Below are 19818 nucleotides of genomic sequence, written 5' to 3' on the forward strand. Positions count from 1 at the left end.
TGTAGTTGGGAAGGAAGGGGAAAGAGGGAGGGGGGAAAGAGGAATCTGTAAAGGGACACAAAAATTGACTACAATGTATACTGAGAGGTTAAAATAAATAAATACATACATACATACATACATAAACAAAATTACCTAAAAATAAATAAATAAATAAATCTGAAAAAAAAGAAAGCATAGACAATAAGGCAAGTACATTTCTTAAGAGAAAAAGGAAACTCATAATGACAAAGGGACCCTTCCACCTCAAAGATACCATAAACCTAATTCTCTATACATACAATAGTATAGTATCGAATGATATATGTTTTAACTTGAGAGACTTAAATGAATAATGAGGCAAATATAAAGCATACTGGGGCACTTTAAATCAAAAGTCAAAATACCAGAACTGATAAAAATTCCAGCAGAGAGGGATCAGGAGAAGTAAACAGGAAAGGGCCTACTTCTCCTCCTCTAACCTTACAGTGTCCCTCTATTGCCTCCTACTGGCAGAACTAATGTGATGCCAGCAGGCTGGCAGCAGTGTGGCTGCAGGGACAGGCTAATCCTGCAATTGAGAGCAGATTGCATACTCTTCCCCAATGTAGATTTTTGTTGCCTTTGTCCAATATCTCATGGCTATAAGCCCAAGGGGTGATTTCTGGGTTCTCAATTCTACTCCACTGGTCTGAATGTCTGTTTTTATACCAGTACCATGCTGTTCTGGTTACAACAGCTTTGTAGTATAATTTGAAGTCAGGTAGTGTTATGCCTCTGGCTTTACTTTTTTTGCTCAGGATTCCTTAGGCTATTCAGGGTCTTTTATTTCCCATATTAAATGTAAGATTTCTTTTCCATTTCTGTGAAGAATTCCATTGGTATTTTGATGGGTATTGCATTGAACCTGTAGATCACTTTGTGTAGTATAGACATTTTTCACAATGTTAATTCTTCCAATCCAAGAGCATGGAATATCTTTCCATCTTTTTGTGTCTTGTTTAATTACTTTCAGAAGTGGTTTGTAGTTCTCATTGTAGATGTCTTTCACCTCCTTGTTTAAATTGATCCCTATTTGTGTGTGTGACAATCGTAAATGGGCTTACTTTATTTCTCTTTCTGTTAATTCATTATTTGAGTTTATAAATGCTACTTATTTTTTTGGCATTAATTTTGTATCCTGCAATGTAACTGAAGTTATTAACCAGCTCTAGGAGTTTTTTGATAGAGTCTTTACGTTTTTCTATATATAGTATCATGTCATCTGCAAATACAGAAAATTTGAATTCATCTTTTCCGATCTGGATTTCTTTATTTCTTTGTCTTGCCTGATTGCTCTTGCTAGTACATCCAGTACTATATTAAATAGAAGTGATGAGAGTGGGCTCCTTGTCTTGTTCCTGTTCTTAAGGGAAAGGCCTTAAATTTTTCCCCATTCAGAATTATACTGGCAGTGGGCTTCTCATAAATGGTTTTTATTGTGTTGAGATATTTTCCTTCTATACCTAATTTGTTGAGAGTCTTCATCATGAAGGAATGTTGAATTTTGTCAAATGCTTTTTCAGCATCTATTGAGATAATCATATGGTCTTTGTCCTTGGTTTTATTGATGTGATGTATCACATTTATTGACTTTCATATGTTGAACCATCCTGGCATCCCTGGGATGAATCCCACTTGATCACAGTGTATATATATTTTTTAATATGTTGCTGTAATCTGATTGCTAATATTTTGTTGAAGATATTAGCATCTAAGTTCATCAAGGATATTGGCCTATAATTTTCTTTTTTTGTTGTGTCTTTATCTGGTTTTGAGATCAGAGTTATGTTCACCTCATAGAATGAGTTTGGGAGAGTAGTATCTGTTCCAGTGTTTGAAATAGTTTGAGGTGAATCAGTATTAACTCCTCTTTAAAAAATTTGATAGAATTCAGTAGTAAAACCATCTGGACTGGGACTTTTGTTTGTTGGAAGATTGCTAATTACCACTTCAATCTCCTTGCTTGTTATTAGTCTGTTTAGATTTTCTATCTTGTCTTGGTTCAATCTTAGTAGTTCGTATGTATCTAGAAACTTATCCATAGCTTCCAGATTTTTATAATTGTTGTCATGAAGTTGTTTACAATAGTGTCTAATGATTCTTTGTATTTCTGTGCTATCAGTTGTAATGTCTCCCTTTTCATTTCTGATTTTTTGTTATTTGGGTATTCTCTCTTCTTTTTTTGTTAACCTAGCTAATGGTTTGTCTATTTTATTTATCATCTCAGAAAAAAACTTTTTATTTTGTTGATTTTTTCTTTTGTTTTTTGTGTCTCTATTTCATTTAGTTCTGCTCTGATCTTAATTATTTCTTTCCATCTATTACCTTTAGGTTTGGATTGTTGTTTTTCATATTCTTTGAGGCATAGTGTTAGGTTGTTCATATGAAGTCTTTCCATTTTTTTAATGTAAGCATTTATTGCAATAAATTTGCCTCTTTGTTCTGCTTATCCCACAGATTTTGGTATGATATGTCTTTATTTTTATTAGTTTCTAGAAAATTTTTGATTTCCTGTTTAATTTCTTTTTGGACCTATAGATCATTCAGGAGCCTATTATTTATTTTCCATGTTTTTGTATAGCTTCCAGAGTTTTGATTATTGTTTATTTCTAATTTTAGTCCACTGTGGTCTGAAAAGATAGTTGGAATGATTTCAACTTCTTTAAATTTGCTGAAACTAGATTTGTGACCGAATATGTGATCTATCCTGGAGAATGTGCCATGAGCTGATGAAAAGAAAGTCTATTCTTTAGTTGTTGGGTGAAATGTTCTGTATATATCTGCCAAGTCAAGTTGGTCTAGGGTGTAGATTATATCCTGTGTCTCTTTGTTGATTGTTGCCTGAAGATCTGTCCTATACTGAGAGAGGGGGGTTCAGATCACCCAGTATTAATGTATCAGGTCCTATTTCTTTCTTTAAGTCTAAGAGTGTTTGCTTTATATATCTGGGTGCTCCAGTATTGGGTGCATACATGTTTATGATTGTTATGTCTTCTAGCTGGATAGATCCCTTTATCATTATATAGTTGTCTTCTTTATCTTTTTTGATGTTTTTTGGTTTAAAGTCTATTTTATTCAAAATAAGAATAGCTACTCCTGCTCGTTTTGGTTTTCCATTTGCATGGTATATCTTTTTCCATCCCTTCACTTTTAGTCTATGTGTGTCTCTACAGGTGAGGTGGGTCTCTTGAAGACAGCAGATACTTGGGTCTAGCTTTTTAATCCAATCTGTTAGTCTATGTCTTTTGAATGGGGAGTTTAGTCCATTCACATTTAGGGTCGTTATTGACAGGTGTTGCTTAATTACTGTCATTTAATTCCTTCTTGTTTAGCTGGTTTAAAAATCTTTTGATCATTTTTTCCCTATATTTCTCTTCTTTAACGTTAGTTGGGAATTTAAAGTGTGATGATTTAGCTTCTTTCTCTTTCTTCCTGGAATTTTTGTTTTAACAGTAGGCTTTGTTCTCTCTTGTGTATTTGTGATAGTGGTCACCATTAGTCAGATTCCAGATGAATAAGTCCCTTGAGAATTTCTTGCAGGGCTGGTAGAGTGGTGGTGAACTGCCACAACTTTTGCTTATCTGGGGAAATACACTATTTCTCCCTCATTTCTGGAGGAGAGCCTTGCTGGGTAAAGAATTCTTGGCTGGCAGCTATTTTCTTTTAGTATTTTGAATATATCATTCCACTTTCTTCTGGCCTCTAGAGTTTTGGTTGACAAGTCTGCTGTTAGTTTGATGGGGGTTCCCCTATAAGTTACCTGACACTTTTCTCTTGCTGCTTGTAGAATTCTTTCTTTGTCTTTGAGCTTTGCAAGTTTAAGTATAATGTGTCTTTGGGAGGAGCCTTTTGGATTAAATCTGTTGGAGGATCTTTGAGCTGCCTGGATCTGATGGTCTGTATCTCACCTTATACCTGGGAAGTTTTCTGTTACTATTTCCTTGAGTACATTTTCAATACCTTTTCCTTTCTCCTCCCCTTCAGGAATAACCACAATTCAGATGTTAGAGTGCTTGAGGTTTTCTGCTATCTCTCTTAGGTTTTCCTCATTATTTTTAATTCTTTTTTTTCCTTTTTTTGTCTGCCGGAGTTATTTCAAAAAGACCATCTTCAAGCTCTGAAATTCTTTCTTCTGCTTGCTCTACCCTGCTGCTCAAGCTCTCAGTCATGTTTTTTTTTTTTTATTTCATTGAGTGAATCTTTCATTTCCAGATGTTCCGCTACACTCTTTTTTAAGGTATTAATATCTTTGTAGATTTCCTCCCTCATATTCTGCATATTCTTTCTTATTTCATTGTGTTCTGTATTTGAGTCTTCCTTTATTCCTTCAAGTTTTCTTAAGATCATTGCTCAGAATTCTTTCTCGACATTTCAAGGATTCCCTGTCCCACGGAGTCTGATTTCGGAGTGTTCTTTGGATGGTGTCATTTCTTCTTGTTTGTTTGTACTTCTAGTATTTTGTCATTGATGTCTGGTCATTTGGTTGAAGGTTTGCTTCTTCTACTACACTGAGGTTGGCTGTGGAGTAGCCCTGGTTGCTACTGTGGTAGTGAATTGTCTTTGCTTGACAGTAGGTGTGGTAGTGGTTATGTTAAACCACCTTGGGTCCTGTTCCAGAATCTGCGGTCATAGAATGAGCCCCTAGAACCACGGGGCTGCCTCTAGTCACATGGTTCTGCTGCTGTTGGACTTACTTTGGTGTGGGTTGGGGTGCACCGGCTCTGGAACTCCCCTCTGGATCCAAAGGAGTGGGGAGGGGCTCCTCTTGCCCCATGGTTTTGCCACTGCTGCTGCCGGGCTCATCGTTGCATGGGTCCTCACGTTCTATTTTCAAGCTTACTGATTCTTTCCACTGTTTGATTAAGTCTGCTACTGGAGCTCTCTTTCAAGTTTGTCAGTTCAGATAATGAATTTTTTATTTCCAGAATTTCGATTTTTCTTTTTACTGATTCAGTTTATTTGTCAAGTTTCTCAATCTGCTCCTGGATTGTTTTCCAGATATCATTTAATTTTCTATAAGCATTTTTTGTGTGTGTGACTCCCTGAACACCCTTAAGAGGGCTATTCTGAATTCTCTTTCACACATTTCGTAATCTGCTGTTCCTCTGGGTCCATTGCTGGTATTTGGTTTGTTTCATTTGATGGTGTCGTATTTCTCTGTTCTTTCTCAATCTTTGTGTCTTTACACTGATGCCTGGGCATTTGAGGAGGTGTGAGCTGAGTGAAGCCCCTTTGAAAATCTTTTCTGAAAGCACTTCCAAAAAAATTTAGTTACTGTGTATTTGAAAGAATTGAGTTTTCCAACCACTCTCAGATGCCAGGAAGTTCTGGACACGTTTTTATTTGAGATGGCCCTTAGAAAAGAAACGAGCAGTGTCAGGAAATGAGTATATTCTGCTTATATTTTGAATAAACAAACATACACATATATATGCAAGCATGCTATTTTTTAAAAAATCGTTGGACTGTATTATTGATACCCAAGCTGAGGTGTCTGAATGTCATGAGGCTTATAGAATACATTCCAACCTCCTATAGCTCAATTTTCATTTATTATTTTGAGTCATAAGATGAGTGTATGTTTAACTGTATAAGAAACTGATTAAATTTTCTAGAGTGGCTGTACCATTTCATATTCCCACCAGCAATGTGTTAGAATTCCAGTTGTTGCACATTTTCATTATCATTTGGTATTATTAGTATATTTTATTTTAGCCAGGGTATCTCGAGTTAGTTTAAACTTGTGTTTCCATAGTGGTTACAGATGATGAACATTTTTCTTGTGCTTATTTACTATTCTTTCATCCTTTTGGTAAAGCATCTATCCATTTTTTAATGGTGTTGTTTGTTTTTTTCCTCTTAAGTTTTGAGTGAATTTTAATATATATTCTGAATATAAATTCTTTGTCAGAATGTGATTTACAAATATTCTTTCCCAATCTGTATCTTGTCTTTCATTATCAGAGCACTGTTTTTCAAAACGAATTTTTTTTTTTTATTTTGTTAAAGTCCCATTTATTGATTTCTTTCCCTTTTGGGATTGTACTTTGGAATCATGTCTAAGAATTGTGCCTAATTTTAGATTATGATTTTCTTGTATGTTTTCTTCTCAGAGTATTACAATTTTTATGAATTACATTTAGAGTGAATTTTGTTTATACAATTTTAGATTTAGGCCAAGACTTTTTTTTTTTTTTTTTTGCACATGGATATTAAATATTTCAGCACTAATTGTTGAAAATAATATCATTTCTCCATTGATTTTTCTCTGTTTTTTTGCAACAATCAAGTGACTACACATGTATGGGCTTACATCTGGACCCTATTTGCCCATTTTCTGTTTGTCCATTCCTTCATCAATACACAAATTCTTGAATACTGAACTTTACTCTAAGTCTTAAAATTGGATAGAGTGATTCATCTAAATTTATTCTTCTTAAAAAGTGTTTGGCCTATTGTAGTTTCACTGCCTTTCCTATACAGGATTTACAACCAGTTTGTCTAGATACACAAAAAGCCAGAGGTGTTTGGACTGAAATTCTGTTAAATACATAGATCAATATAATAAGAATAAATGTACCACACTAATGTAACATGTTAATAATAGAAGTTGTGTGGAGAAGGGAGTAAAGGAACCAACTGCAATTTATGCCCTGTAAACCTAGAATTGCTATAAAAATGAAGTCTAAGCAACAAAGAATTGGCATTTTTTAGTCTGGTGTTTCTTGCAGTCCATAAACATGGTATGTCTTTTCATTTAGTCATTTTATATCTTTATCAACATTTTGCAGTTTGCAATGTATAGATTCTGTGCATATTGCATTCATTTTTTCTAATTGCTTTTTACTTTATTAACATTTTTTTACATTGTAGGATATTGTTGCAAAGCAGTTGGGAAGGAAGGGGAGAAGGGAAAGGGGAAGGAAATGGGATGGAAGAAGTAGGAAGGAAGAGCGGCAGGATTGAGGCCTGTGGCACCCCCTCATTCCCACAGGAGAGACCAGGGGGCTTCTGGTGGTGGTTTGGTCATTGCTGGGCTGGGGGCAGATGTCAGGGTGGTGTGACAAAAGTCCTCAACCCTACCACCCCAGCTCAGGAACCTGGGGCCCTTCTTGCTGTGGCTTGGTGGTCACCACTGGGCTGGTTGCATATGTTGGAGAGGCATGACTGAGGCCCAAGGCCCCCACTGCCCTGGCTCCAGAGAGCCCATGGTGCTTCCTACAGCAGCCTGGTGATCATCACTGGGGTGGTTGTGCATGTCAGAGAGATGTGGCCAAGGCCCTCTTCCCCCATGCTCAGGACTGGTTGTGGGTGTTGGGGGGTATTTCTGAGACCCCTGGCCCTCCCCCCTTTCTGGCTTGGTAGCCCAGGGGACTTCCAGTCCTTCTAGGTGTTACAGGAGTTCTTTGGTGAACTGAGACCTTTACTAGTTAATATCAAACTTTGTCCCTGGTTGCAACTACTTTTTTCTTTCAGTTCTGTATTGGATTATTTGCTGCTTCCACCACTCAAATTCTGAACTGGAACTATTTGTTGTCCTTTGCTTACTTCTAAAATAGGAGAACTTCCTGTGGGTACCAGTATTTGAGCTGTGTGGCTTAGCTAAATCACTGCTTTGCTGCTGATTCCCTAGGGAAGGTTCTTGTGCAGCTCAGGTTTTAATGGTTGGCTTATAGGTACTACCAGATCTCATGAAATCTGATGCACCTGGGTTGTGTAGAAACTCTGGTCTGGGCCTGAGTCTTTTCATCAAACTGTACCCCATGAAATTCTATATTCCTGACCAGTCTCCTCTGAGTGGTCCTACACTGATTGGGGTACAGATCAGCTGTCCTTGCTGTGTCCCAGTGTTCTCCTGGTGGTCCATCTCCCCCACTGCACATGCTGCAGATGCTTCCCATGGGATAGACTGTGTGCTGGTCCTTTGCAATGACTCACCAGCCTCTGAGTGGCTCCTTTTTTTCAGTTGTTGTGGCTCATCGATCCACTGTGGGTCCATGGGAACATATTAGTGATCCTGCTGGCCTGAGGGCCACCAAGGCCTTTTTCTCCCCTGCTGCCTCCAAGTAACTTCATCCAAAGGGCACAGCTGCAGCTTTTGCCAGCACCTGCTCCATGTACTCAGCAGCTCCAGCTTGGAAGCAGCTGGGGTTCAAAAGAGTGGTCTCTTTTTTTCTCTCATCATGGCTTCTCCCACCTTCAAGAACTTCATAGGTCTGTCCTCCTCTTCCCCCGAGATCTAGCAGCCCCAGCTTGGCTGTCATCATTTTTTTATAGATGTAAATTAGTTGATTTGGGGGAGAGAGTGATGCTGGGGACCATCTATTCAGCCATCTTGACCTGAAGTCTACATACTGCATTTATATATTTTTATAAGTATTTTATTTCTTTTGGTGTTATTGTTATATGTATTGCTGGGTTTTTTTTATATTATCATTATTATTATTTTGGTTTTCAAATTTCCTAATTTGAAAATCATACTTTCTGCAAATACGGGCATTTTTGTTTTTTTCCTTATCCATCACCACAAATAGTTGCCACTTTTGTGTGTGAGCATGGTAAGAACATTTAAAATCAACTCTCTTAATCTGAAGTATACAATAAAGTACTGATAACTATACTCACATTGTAGTGCATTAGATTAACAGAACTTATTTTTCTTGCATGACTGAAACTTTGTTCAACTTGACCAACGATCTCCACATTCCTCATTCCCCAAACCCCTGCTATCCAATATTTTATTCTCTGACCATGCAAGTTTGACTATTTTAAATACCTCATATGAGTAAGACCATGTTGTATTTGTCCTCTTATGTCTGGTTTACTTCACTTAGTATAATGTGAGTTTATCTATCTTTTTAAATAATAAGCAGTATATCATTCTTTCCTTAAGTCCCAATAAGATTCCGTGTTTTACACACACACACACACACACACACACACACACACACACACACACACCTCATATTTTCTTAATTCATTCATCAAGGACAAATAGATTGTCTTCATATCTTTATATTGGGATTAATGCTGAAATAAACATGGGAGTACACCTATTACATTGAGAACTTCATTTCATATCCTTTGGATATATACCCAGAAATCAGATTCCTGATGTCTGCAATGAAAATTACAAAACATTACTGAAAGAAATTAAAGAAGGCACAAAAAGGTGGAAAGACATACCATGCTCTTGGATTGGAAGAATTCACATTGTGAAAATGTCCATTCTACCCAAAGCAATCTACAGATTCAATGCAATCCCCATCAAAATACCAATGGCATTCTTCACAGAAATAGAAAAAGCAATCCTAACATTCATATGGAACAACAAGAGACCCCAAATAACCAAAGCAATCCTGAGCAAAAAATAATAATAATAATAATAAAGCTGGAGGCATAATACTACCAAACTTCTAATTATATTACAAAGCTATTGTAACCAAAACAGCATGGTACTGGCATAAAAACAGACAATCAAATCAATGGAACAGAATAGAGAACATGGGAATCAATCTACATTCTTACAGCCAACTGATCTTTGATAAAGTCAACAAGAAAAGATTGCCTCTTCAATAAATGGTTTGAAAACTGGACTTCTGTATACCGAAGAATGAAACTGGACCTGTACCTCTCACTGTATACCAAAATCAACTCAAAATGGGTTAAAGACTTGAATATAAGGCCCCAAACCATAAAATCACTAAGGAAAACATAGGGGAAACACTCTAGGAAGTAGGCCTGGGCAAAGACTTTATAAATAAGGTCCCCAAAACACAAGCAAGAAAAGAAAAAATAAACAAATGGGACTATATCAAATTAAAAAGCTTCTGCACAGCAAAGGAAACAATCAACAGAGCAGAAAGACATCCTACAGCATGGGAGAAAATATCTGAAAATTATACTTCCAACAAGGGATTAATATCCAGGATATATAAAGAACTCAAACAATTATACAGTGAAAAAAACAAATGATCCAATTAAAAAATGGGCAAAGGAGATGAATAAACATTTTTTAAGGACACACAAATGGCCAACAGGTACATGAAAAAAATGCTCAACATCACTAGTCATCAGGGAAATGCAAGTCAAAACCACACTGAGATATCATCTCACCCCAGTTAGATGGACCATTATTAAAAAGACTGAGAATATCAAATACTGGTCAGGATAAGGGGAAAGGGAAACTCTTCTATACTGATGGTAGGACTGTAAAATAGCACAGCTATTACTGAAATAGCACAGTACTATTCAATACTGAAAACAGTATTAAGGTTTCCCAAACAACTACAGATAGAACTACCATATGACCCAGTATTCCCATTTCTGGGTATATATCCAAAGGAATGAAAATCATCATGATGTCAAAAGGTTACATGCACTCTCATATTCGTCACAGCTCTGTTTAAAATAGGTAAAATATGGAACCAACCTAAATGTCCACTGATGACTGATTGGGTAAGGAAAATGTGGTATATTACTACTCAGCCATAAAAAAGGATGAAATTCTCCTATTTGCAGCAACATGGGTGAGCCTGGAGAAAATTATGCCAAGTGAAATGAGCCAGACACAGAAAGAGAAATATCACTTTTCCTCACTTATAACTGGATACTAGGAAAGAAAGAGGGAAGAAAGAGGGAAGAAAGGAAGGAAGGAAACACCACAATAATTCTTTGAACTTTCAGAAGGAGAGAACAAACATAAGGATACTATAAATGAGGGGTAGGGAAGGTGGGGAGTTGAGGAGTTATAGATTGTGTAAGGTGAATAAAAAATTACAGTTTGTAATAAATATGCTAATAAAAATGTCTCCTTCATGAAAAAATAATTGTTTATCAAGTCTAGGAGTTTTTTGATAGAGTCATTAAGTTTGTCTCTACATATCTGTCATCAGCAAACAGGAACAACTTGACTTTCTCCTTTCAAATTTGGATGCCTTTTATTTCTTTCTCTTGCATAATTGTTCCGGCTAGGACTTCCAGTAGGTTGTTGAATAGAAGTGGTGAGAGTGAGCCTCCTTGTCTTGTTCCACTTGTTAGGGGAAAAGCTTTCAGCTTTTCCCTGTTCATTATGATACTAGCTTTGGGTTTGTTATATATAGCCTCTATTGTACTAAGATACTCTCCTTCTATACCTAATTTGTTGTAAGTGTTTATTATGAAGCAATAATGAATTTTATTAAATGCATTTTCTGCATCTATTTAGATGATGATCATACGTTGTTTTTGTTTTTGTTTACCCTGTTGACATGATGTATTGCATTTATTAATTCGTGTATATTGTACCATCCTTGCATTCATGGGATAAAGCCCACTTGATCACGTGCATAATCTTTTAAATGGGATGTCGGATTCAGTTTGCTAGTATTTTATTGAGGATTTTTGCATCTCTGCTTGTTAGAGATATTGGCCTGCAGTGTTTTTGTTGTTGTTGTGTCCTTGCCTGGCTTCCTTATTAGGGTAATGCTGGCCATAAAGTATGAGTTTGGAGGGATTTCACTCACTTCAATTTTTTGAAATTGTTTAAGAAGTATTGGTATTAGTTATTCTTTAAATGTTTGGTAAAACTCAGCAGTAAAGCCATCTGGTTCAGGCTTTTCTTTGTTGGGAGACTTTTTATTACTGATTGCATTTCATTACTTCTTATTGGTCTATTTAGGTTTTCTATTTCTTCCTGGTTCAGTCTTCATCGGGCATATGTGTCCAGGAATTTATCCATTTCTTCCAGGTTTTCATATTTATTTGCATATAGTTGTTCATAATCATCTCTGATGATCCTTTGTATTTCAGTTCTATCTGTTATAATGTCTCTGATTTTATTTATTTGGGTCTTTTCTCTTTTTTTCTTGGTCAGTCTGTTAGTCCATTCCTGTTGCTTATAACAAAATATCTGGAACTTTGAGGGACACAATTTAAGCTTCAGTGAGTTGGGGGTGGGATTCAATCCACAGCATTCCACCCCTGGCCCCTAAAAACTCATGTCCTTTTCACATACAAATATATTCATTTCATCCCCCAAAGTCTTAACTTGTTTCAGCTCAAAAGTCCAAACTTCCAAGTCCCATCTGTGAAATCAAGACATGTTATCTATTTCCAAGATACAATGGTGGAACAAACATTGGGTACATGTTCCCATTCAAAAAGGAAGAAATAGGCCAAAAGAAATGTGTGTAACAGGCTCCCAAAAGTTCAAAACCCAACAGGGCAAGCATTAAATCTCAAACTGGTGAATCATGTACCTTGAACACATGTTCAATGTCTTCTGCATGCTGGTGCGGGGGTTAAGCATCCAAGTCCTCAGTCAGCTCCATTTCTATGGCTTTCCTGGTCTCACATGATGCTTTAGCTCTCACAGTCTGGCATTGCATGCTGGTAGCTCTATAAGACTGTGGTCTCCATGGTGGTCCCACTCCCATGGGCCATGCCTAGTTGTCCTACTCCCCACGAGGCATGGCCTTGGTTGGGTTTTTCTGTTGCAACTCTTACCTCACATTTCCTCTTGGCATGGCTCTAGTGAAGACTCTATGTGGTGACTCTGACCCTGCAAAACCTTTTCTGGACCAGCAGGCTTTTCCATACCCCCCTTTGAAATCAGGGTGGAGGCTCCCATGTCTCCACAGCTCTGGCATTCTGCAAGCCTACAGATTTAACACCATGTGACACTGCCCAGGCTTCCAGTTTGTATTTTCCAGAGTTGCAAAGCTAGCCACACCTGGGGCCAATTTAGCCTCACCTGGAATAGCCTAAGCAGCCAGGGCACTGATGCTGGAAGTGGCTTCCTGAGTTGGCCCTGAGCAGCAAGCATGAGGATAATGCTTCATGCCTGTTCCCCAAGACCATTCCGTCTCCCTAGGCCTCTGGGCCTATAATGGAAGATGCAGCTTCCAAGATCTCTGAAATGACTTCAAGGTCTTTTATCCCTTCTCTTGATAATCTCTTTCTTCTGTACTCATCTCCTTAGCAAAGATTTCCTGGGCTACCTACACCCTTGCTTTTGTGGCCGGGCTGAAAGTTTACCAATGTGTTGCCCTCTACTTCCCTTCTAATAATGCATTCTGCCTTTATGTCATGTCTTTTCTGCCATAACTCAGTGTGGGCTGTTGCAAGTAGCCATGCAGCTTCCTGAATGTTTTGCTCCTTCCGCCAAATACCCTCATTCAGCACACTGAAGTTCCATATTTCATAGAAATTTGGGTCATGAACAGAATGAAGCCAAGTTACTTGCCAGTTCACAGCAAGGGTAATCTTTGTCCCAGTTTTCAATAAGTCCCTTCTCATTTTCCTATGAGATCTTCTCAGAATGTACTTTATTATCCACACTTCTATTAGCATTCTACTCACCTCCACATAAACAGTCTCTAAGACATTCCAAACTTTCTTTCATCTTTTTGTCTTCTTCTGAGTCCTTCAAACTCCTCCAATCTTTTCCTAACACAGAGTCCCAAAGCCACTTCTGTAATTTCAATATTTATTAGAAGCAACACCCCAATTTTCTGCTATCAATTTTCCGTATTTGTCCATTCCTGTTATTTGTAACAAAATATCTGGAACTTTGGGGGACACAATTTAAGCTTCACTGAGTTTGGGGGGCAGGAACATCCAATCCACAGCAGTCTGGCTAATGGTTTTATTAACCATTTTTGGTTAATTTTGTTTATCTTTTCAAAGAATCAGCTTTTCATTTGATTGACTTTTTGTATTATATTTTTAGTCTCAATTTCATTGATTTCTGCTCTGATTTTTATTATTTCTTTTCTCCTTATTTTGGGTTTAGTTTATTCTTGCTTTCCTAGTTCCATGAGGTACACTGTTAGGCTGTTTATTTGAAATCTTTCTTTCTCTCTTTCTTTTTTTTCTTTCTTTCTTTCTTTCTTTTTTTTTCCTATAGGTATTATTACTATAAACTTTCCTCTTAATACTGCCTTGGCTGTATCCCATAGGTTTTGGTATGTTGTGTTTCTGTCTTGATTTGTTTCAAGAAATTTATTGATTTGCTTCTTTTTTCTTTAACTCATTGGTCACTCGAGAGCATGTTGCTTACTTTTCATGTATTTGTGTAGTTTCACAAGTTCCTCTTGTCATTGATATCATTTTATTCCACTATGGTCAGAAAAGATACTTGATATAATTTTGAATTTTTTTAAAATTTGTGGAGCCTTATTTGGTGGTCAATCCCAGAGAACATTCCATGTGCTGCTGAAAAGAATGTGCATTCTACAGATGTTGAATGAAATGTCTTTATATGTGTTTGGATAGGTCCATCTCATCCATGATGTAATTTAAATCTAATATTTCCTTTATGATTTTCTGTCTCACTGATCTGTCCAATGTGGAGAGTGGAGTGTTAAAGTCCCCAACTATTATTGTGCTGGTATCGATCTCTCCCTTTAGATCTGATGTTTGCTTTATATATCTGGGTGCTCTGGGGTTGGGTGAATATATAATTGTTATATTCCCTTCCTGTATTACCTGTTCTTGGGGTCTGATGTGAGGTTGCACTTCCCTCTGTAGTTCAGGAGCTGTCCTATCAAAGGCAGAGTTGATGAGCCACTTCTCAGGAAGTGGGTGAGGCCACTAGGCAGGGCTGCAGTGAGGAAGTCTGTCCAGCCTCTTCTCAGTTGGTGTGCAGGGCTGCTAGTCAGACCTGTAGCTAGGTGGCTCATCCAGCCACTTCTCAAATTGCTGGCAAGGCAATTAAGCAGGCCCATAGTGAGGGGGTTCAACCAGCCACTTTTCACCTTTGGGTGGGACTGCTAAGCAGGCTTGCTGTGAAGGGGCCTGTCCAGCCACTTCTAAGTTCAGACTGTTGGTAAGACTGCTAGTCAGGCCTGCAGTGAGGGCATCTGTCCAGTTGCTTCAGGGTGGTGGTTGTGGCCACTAGGCAGGACTGCAGTGAATTGTCCCATCCAGCTGCTTCTGGGCAAGGCTCTTATGCAAGCCTGCAGTGAAATGGCCTGTCCAGCAGCATCTGGGCAGTGGGCAGGGCCACTAGTTAGTCCTGCCATGAGAGGGCTAGTGCAGCCACTTCTGGGCCTGTTGGCAAGGCTTCTAAGCAGGATTGTTCAGAATGGAATCATCTGGCTGCTTCTCTGGGCAGGGCTGATGTACTTTATTTCCACCAGCCTGAGGTCATATTCCTTAGGGTAGAGATATATGAGCTGATTTTCCTGATTGAGGGGTCAGCCACACACAACTCAGCCGGTGGGGCTGAGGGGTAGGGGGAAAATGGGGGGTGGTCCACCTTAGGAGGATCTGCCTGTCTGATCTCTGGCCTGGGACAAGAGGGGCTGGACAAGGGTTGGCTTGTAATAGTTCAGCAGGACAAGGGTTGGCTTCCCAGACTGCCAAACTAGAGTCACAGTCACTGTGAGCCCAGGCTTCAAGCTACCATGATCAGGCCACTATAGCCTCTTGTATGAGTACTCTGTGCAAGGACAGAGCCTTAAGCCTAGGGAAGCACCATGGCTACTGTCCCCAAGGCAGGGCATGCTCCCTTAATGGCTCCAGCTTCAAGATGACACCATCCTGCATCAGCTTGGGACCCAAGGTTGGGGAGTGGGGAGCATACCACTTGTACCAGTGTTCTAGAGCAATGCAGTGTGTGTATTCTGGGACAATCCCAAAACTTGGCTCTGGGTTCATCCTGCCAAATCTGCAGGCCACTGTGGTGAGGATGGGGTTTGGTGTCAGTCCTCTGCCTACATTTTGGCCACAAGGAAAAATTATTCCTGCACCAATCCCAGTGTCAGAGACATGGTGGCTGAGGCTCTGTGCATCTCTCTCCTTTCTATGCCACCATCATGGGACTTCATGCTCCATAATGATCACTCCTACACAAACCCACTGATGCTCTCATCAATATTTTGTTATCTGTTAGTTGTTCTGGTCCTTTTCTGTGGGAGAAATGCACACTGGGCACCTCTAGTGCACCATCTCACGCCATCTCTGGGCTATCATTTGTCTATTTTTTAAATAGCTTTTTTCTATTGTGTTTATTTCTTGTATATTTCGAATATTAACCTATTACCAGATGTATGGTTTGCTAATATTTTCTTCCAGTCTGTAGGTTGTCGCTCTACTCTGTTGATCATTTCCTTTGCTGTGCAGAAGCTTTTTAGTTTGATAAAATCTCATTTGTCTATTTTTGCTTTTGTTGCTTGTGACTTTTATATTCAAACTATCATTGCCCAAGCAAATGCCATAGAGTTTCCCCCTAAGTTTTCTTCCAGAACTGTTACTATTTTAGATCTTACTTTTTAAATCTATTTTGAGTCAATTTTTATATAGAGAGTGAGACAAGGGTCCCAAGAACTTTCAGAATTATTTTTATAAATAAATAGAAAACATACATCACATTATCACTATGAAAAAAAATAAATTTATAACTAATTAGCTCTTGAAAAAGAAATTCCTGCGAGAAGATGGCTTCACTAGATAATTTCACCAAATATTTAAAGGAAAACACCCATTTTACATGAAGTATTTCCAAAAATAGAAAATAAGGGAACACTTATGAGTTAATTTTATATGGCCACATTACCCAAACGAGCGAAAGACAAGGAAAAAGAAAAAGGAGGAGGAGAAGGAGATAAGGAAGAAGAAGAAAAAGAAGGAGGAGAAAAATGGAGAAGAACATGAAAAAATTAGAAAAAGAAAAATGATGACAATAGAGCAATATTTGTATTAAACTCAGACCCAACAATTTGCAACAAAATAGCATTTTGAGTCAGCAATACATAAAAAGAGTTATACACCATAATTAATTAGTATTTATTTTAGGAATGTAAGCCTGCTTCAAACATTGGAAAACCAATTAATGAAATTTACTTTGTTAATATGCCAAAAAGGAAAAATCATATGATCATATCAATTGAAACAGAGAAAAGCATTTACAAAATTCACCATCCAGTCTTGATTTAAAAAAAAAAAAAATCTCAGCAACTTAGGAATACAGGTGGACATCCTCAACTTGATAAAAAGTATTTTTAATACCCTTTAACTAACATTATATTTACTAATGAAATACTGAATGCTTTTCCCTTAGGATAAGAAGCAAGGTAAAGATATATTTTCTAATCATTCTTATTCAAGAAACAATCGTACCTTCATAACACGGAATATATTCAATGATAAGAAAGAAAAAATATGTATTGTTACATACAATAACTTGGATATATCTTCAGAAAATTATGCTAAGTGAAAAAAGCCAATCCTGAAAGGTTAGATACTATATATGATTACATTCCTATAAAGATAAAATCACAGAATTGGGAACATATTAGTCATTCAGGAATTGTGGCAAGGGGAATTTGTGTGACTATAAAAGAGCAACACAAGGAATCCTTCTGAGAATGGAACTGTTTTGTGTTTTGACTCTGGTGGTGGACACACAAATCTATACTTATGATAAAATTGCATAAAAGTAAACATACACACATACAAAGTAAAACAGAAAATCTGAAGAAGATTGGTAGATTTTACCAAAGTCTGTAAACTGCTTGTGACATTGTACTTTTGTTTTGCAACATGTTATTATTGTGAGAACACAGAAAAAGAGTATACGGTATCCTTCTTTATTGTTTTTTACAACTGCATATGAACCTACAATTATTTTTTAAAAATTAAATTAATAAAAATATCAACTATTAATACATGCAACATTATCTTTAAAACATTACACTGAGTGGGGATTTTAAAAAAACACCTCACACAAAACTGCATATACTGTAAGATTCCACTGATATAAATATCTAGGAAAGAAAACTAATCCAATCGTGAAAAAAGTCATAACAGTGTTTGACTCTTGTGGGGCTTTGGGAAGTAAATGATTAACTGGAATGGGAGTGGGAGAAAAGAAATTTTTGTAGTGATGATAATTTCAACATCTTACATGAGTGCATGCATTTTCAAACTAGCTGTACTTAACTCAAAAAAATGGATACTTAACCTCAAACAATAAGTATAAAATTTTAAAAAATATGCAAAGAAGCTGAAGTTAATATAAAACCAAGGTCACAGGTTCAGATCCCTGTACTGGCCAGCTGCCAAAAAAAAAAAAAATCACATGGATACATTCTGAAATGTTCAGGGGTTGATGTGTACCAGTGTCTAAAACACATTTAAATGTATAAAATGTGTATCAGTCAGGCAATGGTGCAGGCAGTGGTGGCACAGTACATAGTGCACAATGCTTCCTACCAGGAGCAGCAGCAGTGGACACACCCCCACCATCACAGCCCCTGCACTGGTGCAGCCATCCTTATTTTCTGTTTTTCTTCCTTTTGCTCCCACCATGGCTGATCAACTGACCAAAGAACAGACTGCTGAATTCAAGGAAGTTTTATCCCTATTTAATAAAGATGGTGATGGCATCATCACAACAAAGGAACTTGGAACTGTTGTGAAGTCACTGGGCCAGAATCCAACAGAAGCCAAATTGTGCGATATGATCAACAAAGTGGATGCAGATCATAATGGAACCTCTGACTTCCCAGAATTGTTGCCTATGATGGCTCGAAAAATGAAAGATATGGATAGTGAAAGAGAAATCCATGAGGCATTCTCAATCCTTGACAAGGATGGCAATGGTTACATCAGCCCAGCAGAACCACGTCACAAACTTAGGAGAAAATCTAGCAGATAAAGAAACAGATGAAATGATCAGAGAAGCAGATATTGATGGAGACGTACAAGTCAACTATGACTAATTCATACAGATAACGACTGCAAAATGAAGACCTACTTTCAACTCCTTTCCCCCCCAAAAGAATCAAATTAAATCTTTTACTTACCTCTTGTAAAAGAAGAAAAAAGAAGAAAAGAAAGAAAAAAGTTTTTACACATTCTGTTTATATATAGCAAAACTGAATGTCAAAAGTGTCTTTGGTCCACACACATGCAAAATCTGCATGTACTGTTTGGTGGTCCTGTCCCCTAAAGATCACATAAATTTCACAATACTTGAACTACCTTATTGATAACTAAGCACTTAGTGGATTCCTTAAGGTTCCATTTGCTGATGATTAATCCAATGTCTTTGATGAACATAGATACAAAAATCCTCAACAAAATATTAGCAAACAGAGACTACAGGAACACATCAAAAAAATGATGTACCATGATCAAGTGGGATTCATCCCAGGAATGTAAGAATGGTTGAACATACACAGGTCAATAAATGTGATACACCACATCAACAAAATCAAGGACAAAAACCATATGATTAGCTCAATAGATGCAGAAAAAGCATTTGACAAAATTCAACATCACTTCATGATAAAGACCCTTAGGAAATTAGGTATAGAAGGAAAATGTCTCAACACAATTAAAGCCAGACTCAATAAATCCACCAATCAAATAATCCAGAATAGGGAAAAGCTAAAAGCCTTTCCCTTAAGAACAGCAGCAAGACAAGGATGCCCACTCTCACCACTCCTATTTAACATAGCATTTGAACTACTAGCCAGAGCAATGAGGCAAGAGAAAGAAATCTAAGTTATTCAGACTGGAAAACACAAAATCAAACTGTCCCCGTTTGCAGATGACACAATCCTGTATAGAAAAACCAAAAGACTCTACCAAAAGACTCTTAGAGCTGATAATTGATTTAAGTAAAGTTGCAAGATACAAAACCAACATGCAAAAATCAGTAGCATTTTTATATTCCAAAAATGAGCTAACAGAAAAAGATATCAAGAAATCAAGCTCATCTACAATAATCACCAAAAATAAATAAATAAATAAATAAATAAATAAAATCCCTAGGAATCAATTTAGCCAAGGAGGTGAAAGATCTCT

At 37.4% G+C, this 19818-nt stretch overlaps 1 protein-coding gene and 1 pseudogene across 1 annotated transcript in view; both read left to right on the forward strand.

The window, feature by feature from the left end:
• LOC134375210 (glutamine and serine-rich protein 1-like) overlaps positions 1-19818 on the forward strand; it is an 824919-nt gene that overhangs the window by 528217 nt on the left and 276884 nt on the right.
• LOC134375215 (calmodulin-like) lies at positions 18314-18755 on the forward strand (annotated as a pseudogene).

This window comes from Cynocephalus volans, chromosome 4, assembly GCF_027409185.1.
Source record: "Cynocephalus volans isolate mCynVol1 chromosome 4, mCynVol1.pri, whole genome shotgun sequence".
NCBI classification, from domain to species: Eukaryota; Metazoa; Chordata; class Mammalia; order Dermoptera; family Cynocephalidae; genus Cynocephalus; species Cynocephalus volans.